The sequence below is a fragment of the Xiphias gladius genome, chromosome 8 (genome assembly GCF_016859285.1).
Source record: "Xiphias gladius isolate SHS-SW01 ecotype Sanya breed wild chromosome 8, ASM1685928v1, whole genome shotgun sequence".
Lineage (NCBI taxonomy): Eukaryota > Metazoa > Chordata > Actinopteri > Istiophoriformes > Xiphiidae > Xiphias > Xiphias gladius.
This window is the reverse complement of record NC_053407.1, coordinates 199,761-224,805: the sequence shown is the minus strand read 5'-3', so window position 1 is coordinate 224,805 and position 25,045 is coordinate 199,761. Positions and strand designations below refer to the sequence as shown.

The window sequence follows — 25,045 nt, the reverse complement described above, 5'->3', positions numbered from 1 at the left end:
TTCATGTGTGAGTGTGTTGTTGGACATGTGGATGGATGTGATATTCATCCACAGTAATACACTGTCACTTCGTATTGGATGATGATACAATGACCCACATTTTTAAAAAATCTTTTAGATGTTTGTTTAAATTAATGGGAAAAGTTCTGAATGTAGATTAGGCAATGCTATCTGCCTTTCTGCCAGCAGCCAACGCAAGATGTAAGCAAACCAAGCTGCTGTTCAGAGCTCAACAACCACCCCTATTTGGCAGTGGTCAAAACTATTTCCTGCAAATTATTGGCTCGGATAGGTTTGGTCCAGGGCTGCCCCAGTTGTCTCTGAAAGTTACTGGTATTCCCTCTGTGCAAAAAATAAGGTTAGATAATGTTTAGAGTTGGTTTTACTGTATCAATTCCATGGTTTCACTTTGGAGTCGTAACCCTGTCTGAGAATAGCATTTGGAAGGACTTATCTAGGGCATAAGAGGAAATTTGCATGATCTTCATTGGGCAATTGGCAGGTCACAATAGCTGGCAGTAAATCAACATGCACTGTGGACAAGAACACAGACTAGAACAAATGCGGGCTTTGTGATACTATTTGAGATTATATCATTTTGGAGGTCACACTGTATGTACTGGTGGTGTATTGGAGCTGCAGGATAGGAATAATGCATGTAAATGGGGGTGGACAAAACATCAGACACACCTTTCAGTTATACACAACAGAACTGCTCACTTCAGATTCAAAAGGGGTCAGAGAGTTTAAACCTCACCTCTCACACACTGTCACATACACATAAGGAGAACAAGCCTTAGATTGTACAGGTGTCCTTAATGAACTAGTGTGTGTGTTAGGTTACTTTACTTTTAACAAAGTTGAGGTCAGCTCTATGTGAAGAAAAACAAACACAAAATCTAGGATCACTAATACTGAAAAAACTGCTGGGTGGTAGAAATGTCATAGTAGGAGCAAACACAGTGATGATTTGTCACTTTTCATAAGTGTTGCTTTCATACATGCAACCTGTAGACAAACACACACAGCGGAGATTATTAATCATTAACACCCTGTAACATCTAATAACCACCACTGATCTACATGTGCTATATAATATGCATCGCGCCGTGCTTTACATGTCTGTGTCTCCAATAAAGACATGATTATAATATAACTTTTTATGACTGCAACCAGTAGAATATTAATTCCTTTGGAATAACTAAACAGACTGTGAACAAAGACTTTCCATTCATTTATTAAACTCTGTATATGAAGAACTTTTCCTCAAAGTCACAACAGCACCCATTTGTAACGGCTCTGGAATGAACTGAGACTCGGAAGCAGAGAATTTCACAGGGGGCAGTAAAGTTCAAAACAGCAATGTCTTTACTCCAAAAGCAAGAGGTCATACACAGGTAGTCTACCCAATACAGGCAAACAAAAGCAGCAGGGAGCAGGCAAAAAATCCAAAAACCAAGCAGCAAAGCAAAATGATTACAAACCATGGGGATGCGACACGAGGAGAATGCTGGAAAGCAATGCACACACAAGGAGTAACAAAGACAATCTGACAGTGAACAAAGGGGAAAAAGGGCAGTATATAAATGGGTTGGACTGGTGGGAAACAGCAGGGGCGGGTAAATTGGTGGGGACCAGGTGATGACGATCAAAGAGGCGGGAAGCACACGAGAGCAGGAACTAAAACGAAAGAAGAAGAAGAAACTTAGAACAGAAAATAAAACAGGAAACCAGACAATGAAAATATAATAAGATGCCACATCTTGGCATCTTGTATCTTCTGGCATAGCAACTGTCTCCACGGAAGAAACGTTGGCCAATCAGGGCTTCAGCAGGCTCTACACGGGGGCGGCCATTTTAGTGCTGCTGAGACTTCCTGAACAGCGGGAAGTGGGCAGATGGTGTTTGTCTCTCTCTGTGTGTATTGGTATGTAGATTTGTATGTGTGTGTGTGTGTGTGTGTTTCTGCGTGTTGCTAGGAAACTTTTCAATCCTCCACACTCCTCTTCAAACAGGTTGTATTCAATTGAAATGACGTTAATGATGTTAATCACGGAGAAAACAGCCAAATGTTCCCCTAAATGTTAATGATGTGTCCAATGTGGGTTAGCTTTTGACACTTTTGTCTTTTGACAAACATTGTATAAGGAAACTTTTATCCAACTTGAAACAGAATATAATGACTTGACTGTGTTTGCTTTAACATGCTGACGCAAAACTTTGACAGAATATTTCAAACCGTCTTCCTAACAAGAAAGGCTATAATATCTAGCTAAATGTTTGGTTTTCCGGCCCACAACTTTACTGTTCTGATTCAGTCTCACTGCTCTCATAGGGTCGTTTTCAGCCGCAGCAGCAGAGAAGAAGCTCTAAAAAGCAACTGGCCAACTAACTGCTTGGCAGCAAACAGTAGAAAGACACAGTTAGAGACCATGCGGTGAACATAGTGGAGCATTGAGCAAGTAAAGAGCCAGATATTTCCCTCAGGAGTTGGTAGAGACCAAAAACAGAGCTAAAAGTGAATGTTGGACTTCCATTCATCAGGTGAACACAGACACCACTGCAGGTGAATGATTATGTTGCTAGAAACTGGAAACTGGTGATAATACAGCATGTCGATGTTGTATTGACAGCTTGTTTTTGCTGTCCCCAAGTGCCCAAAAAAAGTACTATCGAATGAGCAGTTCAAGGTATTGTTGGCTAACTCACTCATAATATCAACACTGTGGTTGTCTTGAACAAAGAAGCCTACCACTGCCTTCACATTAAAATGCATTAATTACGAGAAAACTGCAGAAAAGAGTTGTTTTAGTGTAAATATTAGCATTACCAATGTTCATAAGAGAATAGTATTATAACCTTTATGAACCCTCTTTGGATTAGACTGTATTAATTTCAGCTAGGTGGACTTAATAAACTGAGAACTCAGTGTATACAGAAAGAAAATAATGGGTTGTGTAAACTTTAAAAAAGTTCCTCAAACTGTGTACAGAGGGAGAGCTCTGTTAAAAACTAAAACACAATTATTTTGATGATGTGGACAACTCATGATAACTGTTCATTTGATTGACAAGTGAAACAACCACAGACTGCACTGCGTCAAACCCACACAGACAGAATGACTGACAGTTTTAATTACCGTGGCAACACCTGTCATTTCACAGCCCAGTCAGTTGTTCTGAAAATAGCCCATGCTAAGCAAGAGTTTGTGTGCGTGTGTGTGCGTGTGTGTGTGTGTGTGTGTGTGTGTGTGTGTGTGTGTGTGTGTGTGTATGTTTGTGTGTGTGTGTATGTGCATGCGTGTGTGTGTGTGTGTGTGTGTGTGTGTCATCTGTGACAGTCATTACAGATAATAAGCATTGACTGTCCTATAATTTATGCAGTAACAAGAGCAAATGGGGAAATAAAAATAAAAGAGCTGCTATTATGGAAGGTCATGGAGGTAGTGATGATAATCATGGCGATGGTAGCAGAAGTGATGATGATGGTGATATCCATACATCCATCCATATTTAAGTCACAACTAGTGCTAGTTAGCTTATGTTAGCCGGACACATGCTAAACTAAGATGAATATGGACAAGATCAACTACAACCTACCTGCATCAGCATATAGCATGAGCAACATGATGCTAGCATACAGATGTTAGTATTTAGCTCAACGCACTGCATTGCCTAAGTACAGCGTCATGGAGCTGATAGCATTGCTCTAGATTCTTTTACAATATTAAGAAGTAAGTAAATCCCTGCTCACACATTATCGGTCTTACTTTCTCAAGCAAAGGTCAATAAACTTATACGAGTGATCGTGTGAGAAAATAGGAATATTCAAAAAAACGTGTTTCCTACACCACAGAAGAGATTGCACTACTGTGTATCTGAAACTTTCTATTTTGTTCCTGTGCACTGGTTGTCACCTGGTTAGCTTCAAAGTTATCCGCAACTGCCATCTGGCTGCCATCCAGATTCTTGGTTACAACAGACGTTTGTGTGGCAAAGTGGCAATGGCAGATGGCAGAAATCAGCTCCAACGTGGCAGCAGGAAGCAAAGGGGTTCATATGAAATGAGACCTGAATTCGAGAATCAGGGGTATTAATGATGCCTCTGTATTTTTGTGAGTTCTCTGAATCAGATACAGGGAAAGGCTCCCAAAAAGGCCCAGAGAGCAACAACATAAAGGCAGTTGGAAACTGCAATATCAGTGCCCAGTGTTTCTCAGGCAGCAGGCCTCAAGGCTAATAAGAAGAAAAAAAAAAAAATAGAAAACGAAATGGAAATATATATGAAACATGTCTTTCTTGCTCTCTCTTCTCTTCCCTCCTGTCCTGGGAGTAAAATGATGAGGGCCATAATCTCAGCAGCTATGAATAATAAAGACTGTCACATCACCATCTGAATGGAGAGGTGGGACATAGACGGAACTGGAATCAAAGGATAATGTGCAACCACACCAGAGAGACACAGAGTCAAACACAGACAGAGGTCCATTTCCTTTTTATTTACTGCTGCTGGATCACTACAGGAAGACTCATTGTCATTACCAACTCTACTGCCACTATCACTGCTACAAGTTGACCTACCACTACTACTACTAGTAGTTTTAAGTTCAATATTCTGACATTCAGTAAAGTTGTCTTCAGTAATGATTTACTGTACAGTACACAAAATTGTATGTGGTTACTAAGGATCGAGTGAGGAACGCTTCAGGAACGACCTGATGGTTGATGAGTCGTTAATAATTCGTTCCCTAATGACTCCAAGGCAAAGACTATGAAGTGGATAGTAATGAGTTACTAGAGAACAGCCTGGCAGATGCTATATTAATGAATGATGAGGTGATAGGTAGTTCGTAAATATCTATGAATCCAGACACTGACCACTTTCTTCTTGAGTTGTTCCTGATAAACTCCTAGGGGGCCAAAGACGTGATAAAGAATGTGAAGAGGGACACGTACACACACGCACTTTAAAGTAAGTCTGTAAGAATGCTTTAGGCAGATAGAGAATTTGTGCAGTGAAGGATGAAGCTGATATTGCTGTTATTTTTAGCATTCACAAACTGAAGTCTCAAAAGTGTATGCTAATGGGCCAAAAGAGCTTTTCAGATTTTTCATCGGGGTTTCTTCAGACTCTACGTCCTCCATCTACTCCATTTTCCCAGTGTTAAAACTTCCCGTTTTGATTCTACTATTGATTTCCACCCAGACCACAGTTACACAGCTTTTATTTAGAGTCAGTTTAGATGTTAAGTGCATTCACTTATGTCACTGTGATATTTCAGTTTTTCCTTCCTCTAAAATTTGGTTTTCCCTTTGTCATGGTGGGGAATTGAGTGTAGATTCATGATGGAGAAAATGAATTTAAACGACAACATAACCAAATTTGAAAAAAGTGAGAGGGCCTGAATACTTTCCGAATGCACTGTAGGTGTGTTTCTTTTTGTCTCTTTTTCTTGTGTTATTCAAACAATTCAGATACATGCTTCAAATATTATGTTAATTTGTTGGCAGCTACACTCTAGATATTCAGTAAATCGGAATGCAGATATTTTTATGACATAAACAGCTACAGGTACAGATAGTGGCTTTGCATTACGCCAACAGTATTTGTTTATCACATCAATTATAAACAAGCTGCAAATGTATATTCATTAAAATAATTATGCCTACACAAAAAGCATTTGTCAACAAAACAACTCTAGTAGTACTGGAAATAGGACACTTCCCAAAGGCTTTGAGTGGACCTTTGATCCGTGACAGAGACGTCAGGGAACTGTGGCGCAACCAGAGGTAGTTGTTTAGATGAAACAATCTGAGAGGTTGATGGACAAACAAGTATTTGGTCAAACTGATGATTACATAGTCAACCAGTGACGAGGGGTCTCGAGCTGACGCTGCTTCATTTTAAGGGATCAGTGGCCAAAACGTTTCAGGACCACGGATTTAAAGGAAAAGTCTGGTTAACATTCTTCTGACTGTCAACAAAATGAAAGGACCCAAACCAACAGAGACTGTATGCTACTAATAAGTAATGTGTGTGTATCCAAAGCCTCTTCAACAGCTACTACTGTTACTAATACTAATTCAAACGATTCAGTGTTCAATAACATGTCTATTGTGTAATAATTCATACATGGTGAATTCCCACTGAGCATTGTCTCTACTGAAACATTCAACAGTAAACCACCCCCCCCGACGCATAGTACCCTCACCTCCTCCACCCCCCTTCCTCCTCCCATCTCCTCTCTGCTCTCTACTCTGATCCTCTCCCTTCCTGTTTTCATCTTTCGTCCTCCTCTTATCTTCTCCTTATCCTACTTTGCTTCCTCCTCCTTCCTCTCTTCCCATCCTTGGTTCCGGTCATTTCTCCTGATCATGTCATCTTTTTCCATCTCATTTTTTCCCCCCTCTCTTCTTTTTCTGATTTTTCCTTTTTTTTCCTAAATGAGGAAAATGAATGTTGTAGTTGAATTTGTAGTTCAGTACTTCAGATTTACAGTTTAACCACTTCATGTTTGATTTTGTAACTAGTTAAGCTGTTAAAACCTAGAGCCAATTTATATACATACTGCAGTTCCTTTAGATCAGTAAATGTGGACAAAAATAAATTTAGTTTTTATTGAATCTTGCAGGAAAAATTCAAACCCAAATCAGACTGATGTCATCCATAAACATCCATCTGTATACAAGGAAATGAAAAAAGCACGAAGATTGCGATGTAAGCTTGAATCTGTTTTTTTCTTATACCTAAACCGTCACTGCACAACAACAGCAGTGTAACATTTATTTTAGTGTGCTGTCAGAAAAATACTAAATGACTTGTGAATGTATGAAACAGCAGCATAAACACCATCAGCATTAGAGTGAGGCTACAGTACGTGGTTTGCAGACTTGCTTGGTACTAAAACCCAATCCATACCGACAGTATTTTGGGGGAGAGTCCTCAGTCATCTCCCTCCCAGAAAAAAAAAGAAAAAAGAAAGGAATCCAAACCCTGTTTTGTATCCCACAAATCCCACAAATCTCAGAGTTTCTCTCTGTTGTGAACTATTTCTACGAGGATCAATTCAAACCCCTTAGTTTTGCTATGAGCTCTCTGGTCACACGGCAGGCATATCACACTGTTTTGGTCTACTGAACAGTCCAGTAGCTTCGGTGGCATTTTGGATATCTGTCAGCTGGTTCTGAAGACAATGTGGCGGTAACAGAGTCAGATTTGAGGAATGAAGGTTTTTCATACCGCTGACTCAGTGTGTCTAATTTAATTTAGTGTAAGGATGGTGACATTACTCAGCCTGTCTTCCCAGCATTTTGGTCTAAAGCAAGATATATTGATACCTACCAGCCTGACCTTTCCGCGAGCAACACAATCGGGTTAGAATTCCATTTGACTGACACTTTTGTCCATAATATAAAATGTAAAAAAAAAAATGTATAAAAAGCTGGAGCTAACCCATAGCTAGCTTACTGATAATGCAAACACATAAATCACATGCATGGATGGTCTACAGGTAAGACCAAAGTTTTGCTCAGCAACATTACGTAATCATTCTTGCCACTGACCAGGGATCAGATCAGCAGCTTGCTCTGTACTAAAATTGCTAAAGCTGTTCTTAAATGTGATAGGGAGGAAGATGGCTGACCCTCATTGTCGCTAAGCTAATGTCGTTACCGGGGATACACCCAGTATACAGTGTATTCATGTGGTTACTTCCACAGACCGCACTGACGTAGATACACTTCAGGAACAATAGAGATTACACACCATGTGTCTGCCTCCTGAGGGGGTTACACCTGGATTATTATCATTATCAGGTAGTGATCCAATCTCCAGAAGAATTGTCTAGGTATACATGGAATCAAAATATCTAATATCTTGAACAGAGCCCAATGCCAGAGGTCGGATGTATTCACAATCCAACAGGGATGTGCTGTAGGTAAGAAGGTCAAGGAAAATGTCAGATTTTCACATGGACATTTCTCTCTATGTCCCTCGCTTTCCGTGCAGCTTTCCCATTCAAGTCCTTCCTCTCAGATTAGCTTCAAGCAGGCGCGCACGCGCACACACACACACACACACACACACACACACACACACACACACACACACACACACACACAAATTACTTTACATTACTTTTGTTGAATTATACGTTCTGTACATCATAATGTACTGATTATACTGCAGTATGTAAAATAGATATAGTTCATGAGGGTTTTTCCATTTTATTTTCAAACACCTGTGGTCAAGTGTCTCATGACTGGATAAAGAGGATGAATGAGATCATCACTAATCTCTGTAAACTTCACACTGTGACTTTGACATTTGTTGTGAAGATGAACTCTGTTATCTGTAATTTCAGCCGCTCTTATCTCTTTCTCTTCAAGAGACATTTTTTTTAACACAACTGCTTTTTTTTGTTACACATTAACTGACACTTCAACTGCTTTCATCTCTTGCCTTTAAATGACACTTCAGCTACTTTCAGTAGTTTCACTACTTTCATCCCTTATTCTTTAAGTGATAGTTCATCTTCTTTTCAGTGCTCATATTTAAGGTGACGCTTTACCTTTCTTCTTTCAATTTACAGAATATTCGTGAACTTTCATTCAGAACTTCCACGTTTCAATTTTCCACTTACACCTATAACAGACGCTTCTGTTCAACCGTATCTTCGCCCTTTTCCGCACTTTCCCTTCATCACCTCACCACTTCAACTGACGCTTCAACTTCACCTATCAATTAGCATTTCCACTTAAATTGTCACTTCAACTTCATTCAGTGTTCACACTTAAACTGAACTTTAGTTTCTTTCAGCACCGTACTTGTGTTGGAACTGCCTTGCATTTGTGATGATGCAAATGCCTTGTGACTTGCATTGGCATCATCACAAGTGTGACACTACAACTCTCAGCTGAAAGCAACAAAAGGAATAATGACATACTGTGATAAATGTGCAATCTGTCAAGCTGTATCATATCTTTCATGTGGTTGTGATTGTAGACCATGCTGGAACACATCCGACTGCTAATCAAACCACAGTATCAGTGGTGTTATTGCCGTAACTCTTACAGCCTGACTGGACCATAAAATACCGTCATGGAGCTGCACGCACTGTTTAACAATGACTCCAGAGGTGATGATGATGATGATCATGATGATGATGATGTGTATGTGTGTGAGAGTGATTGCCTCTTGAGCAGCTCTCAATAGGGTTACAATTAAAGTAATCTTCGGCCTTATAGTCTGACTGCTACAACAGGTTGACAAATGACCATGTGTGAAAGACAGAGTGATAAATTGATAAAGTGCTACACTTTAAAGTGATAAAGTGTAGCATGCTGTCTCTGGCTTATAAATAAGTCAGTTATAAACACTGTATATATTGACAGATATTGACAGCATGATCATTTTATTTTGCACCACTTTGTGATCTCGCTCTGTTTGATGAGTGTCTGGTGTGTGTGCAAAACTGTGGTCAGTAAAAGAGTATTCTACCAATTTAGCATTGCACTTCTGTAACATTACTGAAATAGTGGATGTTAGGTCTTTTTCCATGCAAAATGACCAATTGATTAATTCATTATCAGAATAGTTGCTGATTTTTAATCTCCACTACCTGCAGCTGTTATCAGCTGACAGAGTGTCAGTGTCACATGCCTTGCCTCATATTACACCTGCACTCCATTTAACTAGGTTTCCCTGCCCCTGCAGCTACGCAGCAAGCCAAACGCTGGCTTGGCCAAATGGGGTGCAGCCTTACTGACTAAAGCTTTACAGTGATGACATGGTGTACTGACACACCTTAAGGTACACTGCTACATCCCTGCAGCAAGGTGAGAAGTTAAGCGACTGCCAGTCAGGAAAAAGCACCTAGTCGCTACAGGTGAACCGGGTCTATTAAATTCTCTGTGTGTAAACAAACGTGCGTTGGGAGAACTGCACAGAATCCTCTTGAAACAAAAAGTTGTGAATTTTAATGCATTGTTCTGTCAGTCATTTGGGGTTTTTATGAAGAGTGGTGTGTGTGTGTGTGTGTCTGTTGTATTAAGCAGCAGTGGAAGGAACCCCCTGTGGAGTGTCAGATTCAGAAAGAACAGCAGGCAGACAGAGGCAAACAGAAACTGATGATGATATATATATATTTTTTTCTTTGTTTGTTTTTCTTTTCTCTAAGAAATTTGAAAATTGTCATTTAAAATGCTGTTTAAACTTTCAGCTTTGACTTGCTGACAGCTGCAGTGATGTTGGCAGGGAAGGCCGAAGGAGGAACCACCTCATATTTCTGTTATACACAGAACACTACAGTACTATGTATGGAGGCACAAACACAGCACATATGTAATTTTTACATACAACCTACACTCCAGACCGTTGGTAAGTTACACATTTTTTGTTCTTCAGGCTCTGAGCTTCAGCACATTCCACTTAAAAAAAAAAAGATGGACACTACATTAAAGTTTCCAAGTTTCATATTTAATTTGAATAGGTTTAAATCTCTATTGAAAGAAATGTGTGGGAGATACAGCCCTTTAAACACATGGAGTGCAAATTGCAAGGATTTAAAAGTAATTGGACACATGGCTATTAAATGTTTCCTGGGCACCTGTGAGCTGTTTCAGCATTAGGGGTCTGGAGGTGGGATTCAGGGAGCAGGAAACCTCAAGGCAGAGCTGCTCAGGAGGATGACAGTGATATCGAAGGCGGGGTCGCTCGGGAGGCCGATGACAAAGGCAGGACCACTATGGTGGATGAGCAAGAGGCCAGCAGTGAAGGCAGAATACTGGGGTTCGGGGCAAGATGCAGGACAGGCAGCCTGCTCCACGGAAATGCTAGGAAGACTCAGGGTAGCCTGCAACCTCTGCCAGCAAGCTCTGACGGACTCAAGTCCTGCAGTTGCTGAGGCCACCACCTCTGTGAAGTCCAGAATCCTCATCAACCAGGACTATGAAAAGCATCCAACTGAGAAACTCAATGCCACACTTTCCCTCATTAAATTCCTCGACAAGAACGGCTGTGTCTGCATCAGCCATCCTGGCCAGATTGTACTGTCACTATTGGCGTATGTGGGACATGGGAAGGAGGAACCAACTAGACACTGACCAGGCAGGCAGGAATGGTTCAGTGATTTTAATGGAAGACATGGTGATAGCCAAGGCATACAGACAGGCAGGCAATTTGCATTTCCAGTTGCAAATTAGTAGTATTTAAACATCATTTCCTGGAGATAGCGTTGTCACCAGACACATCTGAGGTTCAGTATCAACTAAAATCTTAACAACCCAAAGAAATAATTAAATACTTTTAGGTACATTAAGTGTCAGAAATTTTAAAACATTTTAATCTTTCCACTGCTCAGACAGACCAAAGGGTGATTTCCACACTCCTCTCCATTAGCCTGTACTGTATAGACCACTGCATTCACCACGTACAGGCTTCATACACTCAGAGTCCGTTCTTTTGTTTGAACAAAGGCACACTCGACACTCAGAACTAAAAGAGGAAAGATTAACATGGACTAATTGAGAGCAGGGCAGTTCTCAGTATTTCGCAGAATTCTCCACCAACATTTCAAATGATCATACCGACAATCAGCAGGAACGAAAACATCCTCCTGTTGTTTCTTTTTAAATTGTCCTCACGTTAAAACAATTGACTGCAATGGATCTGTGCCATTGTATCATAAGCAGTTAAGAAAGGAAATTTAAGAAAGCATTAATAAGGGAGAAGTCAAAAATGTAGATTATGTTTAGCAATCATCAAGCCATCTGTTTTATATCTGTATGGTTTATTTCAGTTAATATAACGGTATCTGTTGGAATCACCCAGGATGAGCAATGTGATGTGTAATGCATATGGGATGAGTATATGTGCATATAGATTCAATCACATATAGCAATAAAAGGAATAATAAAATAGTGTAATTACAGTATATAACGGATTAATGGCAAAAATTGTTATGGAAAAAGCCAGGAACACAGGAGAGGACCCAAATCCAGATTCACATGGAGGCAGGTGGACAAGATGGCCGGCAGGAACCCAGGCAACAGGAAAATACACAGGAGGAAAACCAAGGGCCGGACAAAATGTCATCTTAACTCAACTTACTGCACTTCATAAAGATAGAAGTACAAGGACACACACACAGAGTGAGAGAGAGCGAGAGAAATATGCAAACAGAGTGGAGGATATGATAATAGCATGCTGAGGGTCGGGCCATCATCATGCAGATCAGTTGTTGCCTCTGTGATGATGTCTTATTAAGGCCACACTGAGCTGATGTGATGTGGAGCACAGGACACCGCAGAGAAGGATGGAGCCCTGAATTTTTTTAGCTTGATAGTATAGTTCCTCACAACAGAAGCAGAGACAGGAATCATGCAACTGAAGCACCTAATCAGGCTCCATTACGGGGTTGATATTCAGTATCTTTGCGTTTAAGCATTTTCAAGAAGACAAATGTTTTTTTTCCCCAGGAAAGAAAATCTGAATAATGAAATTGAAATTCTGGTTAAGGCCAGTGCGCACAAATCTTCCTCCTACTAAAAACAACTCCATCGGGCGTTTGTGCCAGCAGCTTATTATGACCCATAGTTACATTTGATTGTTAAGTGATATCCAGTGGTCATGTGTGACGGCATTAGGCTTTTCAGCAAATGCCCCAGAATTACGTGTTTACACTGAAGTGACATCACCCTCTAGTGGCAGTAATAATGATTACGGCGGCAAAGAAGGAAGTCAGGTGACAAAGTTCACGTAGGGAGGAGGTCGGGGTGGATGGATGAGTGGACAAAACCTTGGACTTTAACACTGGAGACCGCTGTTGTTTCCTGCTTGAAACCAACGGTCAGTGTTGTTTCTTTTAACCGTAACCATGATCATTCTGTAACCTTAACCATGGACTATATGGTGGTTGGTGGACATGTTATGCAGTTTTGTACATGCATGAGGGGGCACTGTTGTATTTATCTGACAAAATTGCCAGGGAAATAAAGATGAAATGCAGAAATGGAAATGTGTTTTAAACCTCAAATGATACATTGAAACAGATAAGACATCTTTTTGTAATCACACTTGAGTGCAGAAAATTTACCACAAGTGTAATGGAGTGATCAGTACCTTCATGTTGATTAAGCAAAACACACAAAAAAAAAAAAACATACGACCTTACTAAAAAGATTTTACATGAGCTGATCTGCAACTGTTGCCGCGGTTAACGTGTAGTTAGGGACAGGCACAAAAAACACTCGGTTAAACTTAGGGAATAATTTTGGTCATGGTTTAGAAAAAACAATGATAACTGGAAGCCGAAATGAAATGTCAGACGTTTTTGTGGCTCTGCAAAAGTCACACCACTCCCACCTGTGATCCTGAACGACAGGTATCATAATCATATACCATAGCCACTAGAGTTCCCTGTCAGGTAAACATAAACATAGGTCGTATTAGACACTTCGACAAACGACTGATGCCGTCATTTGTCTTGGGAGGACAGTCTCCCAATCATAAAATGTCGATGTGTTGATGAACTTGATCTGCAGGTCTCTCTTCAAACAGTTTGTTTTTTCATCTGTGTGCCTTTTTAGGTTTGATTGAGTGTTGGCTTCTCTCCATCTGATACCGAATGTCCGTGCCTGCTCAGCGTTTTAGTGTTTCAGTCTACCTGCCACGGGGAGTCCAATTCATCTAGTGTTACGGGGAGTTACACAGTATTTTTCTGATGTTTGTTAACACAAAAATCGTCACAAGCCAGTTTATACTGCTGCCTCCACCAAATTCTCAAACGACTAGCAGAGCCTTGAGGGGACAGTGATGGATCCACTACTTTTTAGTTGATTTTGTTCAAATTCAAAATTCAAACCAAATCTTGAAGGATGTCCTGAAAATGCGCTGAGAACTACATTCTATACACCTCTGAGAGAGGCAGCTCACACATCAAGTGAAGGGATTTTGTGCTGAAATTTTTTCACTTCACACATTACATTTTATCAGACATGCGGTTTATTTCCTTTCAGAAAATCTTCCTTTAAATTCTAGTCGAGATCCCAAAGTTTCAAACGGTTTAGAATATCATATTAAATGTATGGTCTTAAAGTTGAAGAAAACAACTCGGATGTAATCAGGCTTATCCCAAATTTGGCTTCAGACTGAACTTATGGATGGATTTTGAAAGATGTGGGCATTTACCAGGCTGGGAGGATCGAATAAAAGATGGATCATAACAAATAATTTCATCATGGGAAATGTAGGATCCAGTGTTTTTGTAGGTTGACCCATACTAGGAGGTAAAAGCTAGTATTTCTTCTGCCCCTGCTGCGCCAAGTTTGGACATTCTCCTCAAAATGTTCTAGTGGGAGACCCCCGACTTTATGAAAATCAAATGCTGAATCTTTGGAGTGCAGTTTTAATCCAGCACAAATTCCTCAAACAAAACCTCTCTGACACTCAACCTTTCATACAGTCGTCCATACACAACCTAACAATACTGTACACTTGATAGCAAAGAGTTTTAGGGTAACCTGTGGTGAGGTTTACTCCACTAGATACACTGTTAGCATTTCTTAATGTGTGTGTGTGTGTGTGTGAGAAAGAGAAAGAGAGAGAGGGAGTTATTTCTGCATGAACACAGGGTCACATGTACACATTCACACACAACTTCACACGTATAGAATCATACACATACACACACCTTTGTAACTAGATACACACTCACACGCGCACACACAGCCCCTGACCTTCTCATGGTCATGTCTCATTTCCCTCATTGCTCATTCCAAATTGCAATAACACACATGCACACACACAAACACACACACACACACACACACACACACACACACACACACACACACACACACACACACACACACACACACACACACACACACACATTTATCACGTTTGGTGTGTGGAGTGTTTTGAATATGAGACTGTCCTTTTCAGCCTTATTTTAGTCAGGCTGACCTTTCCAAAGGACACCTTCTGCATGTAGAGAGGACCGAGGGTGAGGGGGGAAGGCAGTGAGCCCTGGGACTGTGCTCCGATACACAGCCCGCAGTATGTGTGTTATTTAGTGAATGCTTTCATCCACAGTGCCTTCCAGGGCCATGAGTGTGTGCATTGATAGCGGTGGAGGGCAGAGGGGATTACAGCCCTTCTCCTGGCGCAGTTAGAGCGTCATGCTGTCAACCGATCAGCTTTTCAATAAAGAGAGCTGCATCCAAAACCCGGTTCACAACTGGCCAGCTTTGTGGCACCAGTGCCAATCTGAATAAGCTTTTATTGGTCACATGCACATTTTAGGGATGCACCCAAATCTAGGCACACATTATGTAATAAATATTAATTAACTTAATAATGCTTTTTATCGAATTTAGTCATTATTGTATGTACTGGGAATCTGATGAGCAAAAACGAAAAAGGGGGGGCTGGATACATGTGCTGCTTTTCCTTGTCACGTATGATAGTAAACTGACTATGTTTGGGTTTTGGGCTGTTAGTCAGGCAGTCGGCAGAAGGGTTGATAATGAAAGTAAAGATTTGTTACAGCCCCCAAAACAGTTGAAGAACTGTATGTTATTTACAAAACTAAATAATAATATCAAGATTATCCTAATTATACACCAGTGTTAAATGTAATTGAAAGTGAGAACTTATGTCAAGGAATGGACCATTTATAGCCAATAGTTGTAAATTTAGATTTGTTGGAAAAGGCTCTGATGTTTGTTGGAGCTCCGAGAGAAATATGAGCAGCAGCAACGATTCTGCTGAGAGAGCTGATCTTACCACAGTAAACACAAACACTAACCAAAAGCCGAGCACATGAAGGCGCAACCCCGTATCCTAGAAATTATGTTCATAGACAAGACTTTTTCTACAGTAAATACATTTTATAGGTAATGTAATCCCCACCAGATCATGTTTTCTATTTATATAATTAATATATGCTGTTAATTTAAATATTTGGCAAGTTGCAAAATACGTTGATACCGAACGTATCAGTAAAATGTTCACAGGCAACATATTTGTTTTCCACTAAAATATCTGATCTTGCAGCACAACATCCACTTGTAGAGACTCCAGCATCATTAAAACTGGTTTATGGTTCTTAGACTCTCACAGCACTTGGTTCAGGTTCGGGTTGGATCCTGGTCTGGTTTCATGCTGAAAAAGTTCATAGTGACTTCAGACACAACCTGTTTATTTACATTGAACCTCAACCAAAGGGTTTTTATTCCCTAAACTACAGATGGGGGGTCTGGATGTGAACCCCAGTTTCAGGTCTGACAGTTGTGCACTTTGATGCACACCAATTTAGTAATACCGTATTTCCTTCAGATAAAAAAACGGTAGTCAACGCAAAGCCAGGTCTGTGGTCAACACGAACGAATAAGGTCCACCCCCCCAAATATGGGCCGGGGAAAAAACAAGGGTGGATAATGGTGGATATTAATAAATCTACTGTTACACACTTCTTTTTAAGAGAATATATCCAAAATTAAATGTTCCCAGTATGTTTTACAGGGTTCAAACTGACACAGTGGTGGCATTTGATTCATTCACTCTGATTCACTTTGCTTTGACGTCCTTTAATCCTATCCAGCTGTTATTTCATGTGGTATTCCTGCAAATGTTTCACAATAAAAGCCCTGTTAAGAAATGAAGAATTTCTGCCCACTAAAACGCTAGAGGGCTTTTAAATTGGAAAACGTTACAGAAGCATTGAGTTTGCATTTAGAGTGTAATGCAGTGACTTTAACAGGGCAAACGGAAGCGGATCCAAAGGAGGTTTTGTACTAAAATATGGCCAATTACACGTATCAAACAGAGGGAATTAGGAATGAAGGCTGTCTCCAATACAAGCCTGCGTCAAATAAAGGCCTTTTACTTTCTGCAGGGGTGGTAAACAAGGTATATAAAGCCCCCAGTCACTGTTTGAGGAAATGCAGTGTATGAATCTAACTTCTCAGAGATAGGGTTGCAGGACGGAGGGAGCTGTAGCAGAAAACGGTGTTGGCATGAAGTTATCAGCATAGTAATAGTTGAGAAGTGTCCAGATAATGGCTGCAATCTAGACATGCATAAATATATTTGGATGTTACTAGTCAGCGGGTAGCTGATGTTAATCAGCTAATGCATTTGCAGTTTGCATTTGCATAAAATATTGTTCTGACATTCATTTTCCCCTCATTACGTCTTGTCGTCATGATTAATCTAGTGCCGGCATCGGGTCAACACTTTTGCGTGCTTGGCTGTATTATTAATAAGTTACCATACTGTTTTGTAGCAATGCTGTTTTTTTAAAGGGCTACTTTAACCGAGACTCTTGTTCTTGACTTTTAGGGGTTAAACTCTCATCTTGCTGCAGTGATGTAGATGTGTACTCCAGGAGCAAAGAACCAGTTTCTTCATAACAAAGCAACCAGCAATCCTCGCAATCACAACACGCACAAGTACAAAAATGACACATCAGAGGTCCACTGCAGCTCTAACTGATGGTCAGCACCATGGACAGCAGCCCTCTGTGCCAAGCCTCGAATACAGCTCCTATAGCTCTGACGCTACCATAGTGGAACACAAATCACCCTCCTCACAAGCTGCCTAGCTGAGGGAGCCCATGACACTAATTACAAAACAATGAGAGAGTGACTCCCAGCCCCATCTATGGGATATAGGGGCCTTTTGATGGCTTTGTGGGCCCTCGGGCTCTTTGGTGCTGTAAGCCCAGCCGCAGTTACACCACTGCACAGGACTTATCTTACACAGAAAGGTTCTGAGAAGTACATCAAATCATCAATAATAGCACTCAGTTTTTATTTGTACCGATTTGTGAGTATGTACACGTGGTTGAGCAAGTATGTACAGTGTGCACACGTTAGACAGGATCGGAGTGCCAGACTTAAGTGCCGGTATGCATATTCACTACAGGACAACACTCCGAATGAGCAAACACATGGGCACAGATCAGACAAACACGCACAGACATCTGTTTTTCCCTGATGGCTGAGAGCAAACATGTACATATCAGCTGTGAAGAATGAATCATCAGCTTGTGTTTGGAGTAGTTTGGTCCCAGAGGTTTTGGACTCATGCTCATAAAACCAAATCACAGGTTACTCCAGATGCCTACACATGGGAAAAAAATTGTGACTCATACAAACATTTGATTTGATGATTTGATATCTCATCTTTGTTGCAGTTACTGTGAAAAGTGCAGTAATACATAAATCCATAGATACATAACGTAAATTTGAGCATGGAGGTTAATTCCTGACTTTGGGGTAAGTAGTTTGACAAACTTGACAGAAACTTATACTGTTTCTTGTAGTGACATGAAAATGTGGGGCATTTTTTTACATAAAGCTTCATGATTTAAAAAAAAAAAATCATGTATGTACACACACACACACTTAACTTCGTTGTGAAAATAATGAAAAATTTTTTTTTAAAAACAACACTGGAAAAATTACCAAAATTTCTTTCAGTATCATCATTTCCGTAAGGAGTTAGGGTTTAAGACAGCTACCTCCCAATTGAAAGTAGCCCATAAATGATGATTTCACATATATTAAGCTTACGGCTGTCTCCAATATTATTCTGGGTTTCAAAAGATAACAGAAGGATCTTGCATACTTAAATGCATTTTAGATGTGTTTTTGGGTTGTGGGACAGCAGTTTGCACCAGTGTGGTAGACTGGCCCATATATATACAGTGGGGTCTAAAACTCTGACACTACTTTTCACAAATTGTAAGTGTTTACTTACCAGTCTAGAAGAAACTTGTCGAGTTCAGCATTAAACTTCATTCCTTTGCTCGCCGAGAGCTGTCTCCAGTCTCCTCTTCTACTGAAGTTAGCATGCTAACCAGCTAGCCCCGACCCAGCCGATAGCGTGTCACTGTAGCGTCCAGTCTGCCCTGCAGAAGTAACGCTGATCAGAGGACGTATTCTAACCCCCTGTCTTGTGAACGCAACAATGGCTGAAGCGCTCGGCAGGCGACCATCACCACCATCCGCTCCCGGCAAGAAATCAGGTTTGGTGGCAGAGGAAACGTACACATAGCATATAGCACACATAGTTAAAATCCTTAAGATTTTCATACTATCACACCCCATTTTGATTCGGTTGATTACTTGCATGCTTCAGCAGTAGTCATTTAATGTATTTGAATTCTGTGATGCATCGCCATGGGGGGAGCTTATGGTTCCTGCACATGATTCAAATTCAAACAGGATTCACAGGAAATGATGCATCGATTACTTGTATTTATGTTTGGATCCACGGTTGAATTTACTATTTAGTATTTGCGGTTTTTTGAACTTGTCTTTGTATCAGTTACATAAGTGTTTGTGTCTACCTGCCTAGGGACTGCAGCTAGAAATAAACTACAAGATAAATCTGGTACAATACGTCTTTTCTCTTTGTATGAGATTAATTATTTTCACACATTATCCCTGACAAATACAGCATGGTTGACTATTTTCCTCTTTACTGTCTCATTTCTTAAAGCAACCTGTGATGAATCCTCTCATCCACAGTTTGTCCGGCTGTGCTGTAAAAACAAACACCAGTTGCTCTTCTACCGTTGTATTTATGGCAGAGTAGCGTGTTGAGGTGTGGTCCATTCCTCTTTGACCTGTAGTCTTAAAACACACTTGCTTTAACCGCCAGTAACCACAGATGTCACCAAATGAACCAGGACTGAAATCTTACATGGTCATATTTTCCCTTTAAATGTTAATAAAATGTCTGTGAGACAAGAGAGAGACTTTCTGATTCTAGCTCAGTCACATTTTATTAGTTGTGTTAAACAACATTCAGTGTGACCACTTGTGTTTTATGTTTTTTTCAGTGCATTCTGAGAGAGAAGAAGAACACCTAAGTACACTACACTATGTTTTCCCAGTCGTTCAAACAGTGAATGAGAAGTTTCTATCACGTCCTCCTCTGTTGTTCAGAACACGAGTCTGGTCCATTACCCGCTCACGCATGAATGGCACGGACATATTACCTCACTGCAACTCTGACTCGATTTTAATGTGCTGAATTGGACCTAATTGTTCAAATTATTCTAACTAATTCAAGAGTAATTTCAGAGTGTGTGTGATGATCTGGAGATTTTTCCTTCCAGTTGTTTGTAATTCTGCTGCTGCAGAAGGTTGACCTCCCATAGAAATGCTGATCACTCCCAAACACCGAATGGAACTGGAAATGTTTTAATTTCAATGAAGAAAAATGAAAACACAGTTACTCAACTGTTTGATGAGCCACTTTAAGAGACTGGAACTGAAATTAAGTCTTATTTTATCGTAGAACTTTGATCTAAATTTATGTGACTCGACGCAGAAAGGAAGACTTCTGCTTTCCAGGCCAGAGCCAGTGAGACACACATCATACTGCATATGTCACATGATATATGCTAATGCACATTAAAGGGGGGAAAATAATCCAGCTGGTTAGTCTTTTCAAAGCTGGTCTCCTCCTGCCAGGTCAGCTGCTCATTTAGCTGTAGCTTGCTAGTTTTGGTTGCTGCTCCAAACATGCTAAGATGGCTTTGTTAGCACTGGCTAATGGCCAAAGATTCTTTGGATTTCCATTTTATTTGGCCACCTGCGGGCAAAATATGGGCTCCACAAGCTACCTTGGCTTTATAAGACCATCATATGTCAGAGTTTTAGCAAACAGCTCCCTATTTAGTCATCCAGCAGACACAAAGGAACATCATTCATTTATGCATCAGTCATGTTTGTGTCCACCAGATGAAGGAAAGTCCAATGTTCCCTCTCTTTTAGCCCTGCTTTGGTCTCCACCAGCTCCTAAGGGAAACATCTGGCTATTTAGCTGCTAAATGCTCCACTATGTTCACAGGCTGCTCTCTGACTGCGTCTGTCTGCTGTTTGCTGCTTACAGTGGCTTCATCAGAGCAGTGTTGATGAAAGCACAGAGACTGTGCCAAAAGTATTGAGGTATGGGCTGTAAAGTCAGAACAATGAGCCAGAACAGGCTAAAAAGCTCCGCAGAGTTAATAAGGGACTGCAGAGTTGGGTGGTTTGTCACTATGAGTGACCCCACACAGTTTTTTGAGCAGTTATTCATTGTGTGTCGGGGCCTTTTATCATTTCCTCTTTGTAAAACACATTGATTTTTTTCTGCAAAATATTGATTTTTTTTAACATTAGCATGGAAGAAGTGCTTAATTTTTTTTTAAAGTAAAAGTACCAAAACAACAATGTGAAAGTACTACATTTAAAATCCTACTGAAGTAAAAGTCCAGAAGTCTTATCAGCTTCATGTAGTTCCAGTATCACAGTAAAAGTATTTTGTTGTGCAGTGACCTGTCTCCTGTGACTGGTCTCTGATTATCTCTGACATGATCAGATCATTGATACTGAGTCTTGGAAGCTTCAGCAGCATTTTACTGTTAGGGCTGCTACAGGTGGAGCTGCTTTTAGCTACGTCATATAAGGGTAGAGAGTTTAGTCCACTTGTTCCAAACCTACGGGTCGGGCCCCTCCAAAACAGGGTTCTTGAAATGGTCAGTGGGAGAGAGAAAAAAAACAAAAACAAAGTTCTGATACACTCATTTCTAATCTTTTCCTCTAAATGTCTGATCTTTTTTTTTTGGTTTACTTTCCTCTAATAATTGCTTTTTTTTTCAGTGAAATACTGTATTGTTTGAGCTTTTCGGTCCTCCAACAGTGAACTAAATGAAACCATGTTTAGATGCTACCAACTAAGAGTCATTTGAAACATAACAAAGGGCAAGAGGTCACAAACCTAAAGGTTGGTGAAATATACGTAGCTGTCAGATAAATGGAGCGGAGTAAATTGTACACTATTTCCCTCTAAAATGTAGTGGAGTAGCGTTCGAAAGTAAAATAAAATGGAAATACCCAAGTCCAATAGCTCAAAACAGTGCTTCAGTGCAGAATTGCATTTGAGTAAATGCAAATTCAATAAATTGCTTCCTTTACACTACTGCCTCCAGTGTGACTATAACATGGAAATTGGACACAGCAGTGTGTCTGGTCTGTTGCGCAGTGGTTGAGTCAGATGCAATCAGAGGAATTTTTTTGGGCTGCATCATTCCCCAGACACAGAGATAACATTCATCCTCTAGTCCCCATGATACACTAATATTGCGAGACAATTTGTCACAGTGTGTGTGTTTGTGTGTGTGTTTTATCCGCTCATCTCCCGTTGACCAAGTTTGAAGGTGACTCTGGAGGGAAACCTCACGTCTGTCTTGTTGTTATCCCAAGAGTGTCTTTCTCATTCTCACCATCAGTCTCAGCTCCTTCTCCTCGTTTGTGTCCTCTCATCCCTCGGTTTATTTTGTCTTTCATTTGTTATTTTTCTATTTCTGTCCCTTCCCATCTTCCCCTGGACCAGCTCCACTCTCCACTCTCTTAACCTCTCAGCCGAAGAGGGCAGGAATCAGTATCAACCGCTCTAGTTGTGTATGACCAAGCAAAAGCCCTGATGAAAAGCAGAAAATACAGCGGCTTCTGCTTCGATTGAATACGTGTGGCAGTGTGTCTTTGTTTGCTTCTAAGTGTGTTTTCATGACATGAACAGATGCTGCGTGGTAACTACAACAATTCTCTTCACCAGTAATATGAGAAATTATTTATTCAATCTCCTTCATTTGATTTTCCAGTTGGTTGTCATTTATCACCACCTGTAAACTGATGATTTTCTGGAGGTGGAAGTATGCACTTTACTGGAACTTCTCTTTTTTAGCAGGTTGACAAGACAAGTGGTTGTGACTGAAAGTGTCTCATGGCTGCTAACTTCGATTGTTGGTTTGTTAGCCTAAAGAACTTAATTACCTAATTTTCTCAAGATAACAAGCTGTAATCTTGTGATTACAACTTAATTGTCTAATTACTTTGTGTTAACAGGCCATGATCACAAGCCAATGGGCCATAAAAAGTTATTAGCTATCTTACAAACCACCAGTTTAAGGGATTAAATTTAAGAAAACATTAAGACTCAGGTATTTTAAGGAGCATTGCAGGAATTTCACGGTTTGTACACATATCAGGCCAGTTTAAAATACAACACGATATTCCAAAAAAAGACATTGTTTGTTCTAACACCTGAAACAACCTCATGCTTTTCTGACAAATGGTGTCTTGTGATGCTAAAAATGATCGTCCTCTCTAAAGAAGCACAAGTGTGACATTGCTATAAAATGGAGGTCGTCGGGGAGGCCGGTTCTATGCACAGAGGGTCATGTCTTTGACAGTGGAGACCATTCTTCACATACCATCTAGGCGACTTGTCAGCCTTGTCAGAAAACAGTCATGTTGGTCGATTTGGAAGCCAGGGACAAACAACTTCTTTTCTGGTTTTGGTATGATTTAGTCAAACGTGATGTGAAATGACAAATTCTACACCCTTCAAGGGAGAACCTTATTACCACTGAAAAGGCTGCTATCATTCTGTATTTTTGTCTACAAATCCCATAAAAAGACAATTTAACAAAGTGATAGTCCGTCTCTCAGTACTTTCTGTCTGTGTATTCTCATTTCTTAAAAGTAACATTTATAAAGTAAATATGATGTTGTGTTGAACAATGTAACCACTGACTGGATTATGCTTAGAGGAAATGTTTTTTTGAGTTAATGTATTATTGAATTATTAATTATATTTATATAGCACACTGGAGTCTTCTGAAACAAAAGAACTTTGGTTAAGGTTCAACATTAAAAAATGTAATCTGAACAGAAGTATATTTCCTGCAAAACCTGTTTGCTGATGCAAATTATTAGTCTATAAACACAATTTCTAGGATACAGGGTTTGCACATTGGTTCCCACTGAAGACATAACTCTATAAAAACAGCTCACCATTATCTGATTTCGTTTTAAAAAAGAATCTAATTTTCTGAAACAGCTGCTCACTGTAGTTTCTAGCAGACGTCACTCAAACAGGAGGAAATAGTGCATTTTGTTGGGGACTATTTTCAGCGGCGGATTGATCCACATATGGTGCTCCAGGGAGTATTTGGGGCAGCAGGACGGTGTGTGTGTGTGTGGGACGGAGTCCGAATAAACTACAGTGTGTGTGTTCATGGCGATGAGGGAACATGTCATCCAGTGCAACAGTGTGAGTCAGTGATGTGTTTTAAATAGTTGCCGGACAACAGTATATCAGGCTTTGGATAGTAGGAGACGTTGAGTGTTGGTTTGGGACTGCACCTGGGATTTGTGGTATGTAAGACAGACTGGAAGGCAAACACAGAAAGCGTAAATTCAAGTGAAATGAAAATGAGCATGGAAAGCTTCGCTGGAATACAAATCTCAAGTCCCCAGAGAAGTAAGTTCTTCCAAAGAGTGATAAGTGAATCAACAACATCACTTGAGATGAGAGGCTCAGCAGCAGTGTGTGTGTGTGCGTGTGTGTGCTTAATGTAATTAAAACTATCAAGTCATGTGTGAAATATGTCTATCAGCAGTGTTTACTGACATCACATCTAAGGTATGACACACACACACTTTACTTATATCTTTGTGAGAACACTCTTGACATATTGCATTACCTAGCCCATTACCCTAACCTCAACCTGAACCTGATTCTAACCTGAACCCTAAAACCAAGTCTGAACCCTCTGATAGCCCTTTGAAGGTGTGAGGTCCTCACTTTCCCAAAACGTCCTCGCTCCCAAGCTCTAAAACTCAAACTGGTCCTCACAAAGAGAGAAATACAAGTACACACACACATACACAGTGTGATATTCCTACACAGGAGGCTTTAATAATGTCACTATTGATTATAATGAGGTGCTTTGAATTCCCTTGTGTGTCTCATCCACCACACCAGCCTGCGCACCTCTGCATAGTTGGCTTTATGTTGCCATGGAGACAGACACCCGTGTTTGTGTTGTGTGTTATTGCGACTGAGAAGGGGTTACGAAGGGAAATGAGTCATGACTGTGTAAAGTTCACGCACAGTTTTGTGGGAGTTTCCAGCTGTGTGTGCGCGGGACTTCTTCAGTGTAGGATTCTCTCCAGGACACAGTCTGTGTGTGTACAGGCGT

The 25,045-nt window shown here is 40.4% G+C and overlaps 1 protein-coding gene across 1 annotated transcript in view; it reads left to right on the top strand.

Moving 5' to 3' along the window:
- ntrk3a (neurotrophic tyrosine kinase, receptor, type 3a) overlaps positions 1–25,045 on the top strand; it is a 223,015-nt gene that overhangs the window by 55,537 nt on the left and 142,433 nt on the right. The gene's annotated exons all lie outside the window — the stretch shown is intronic.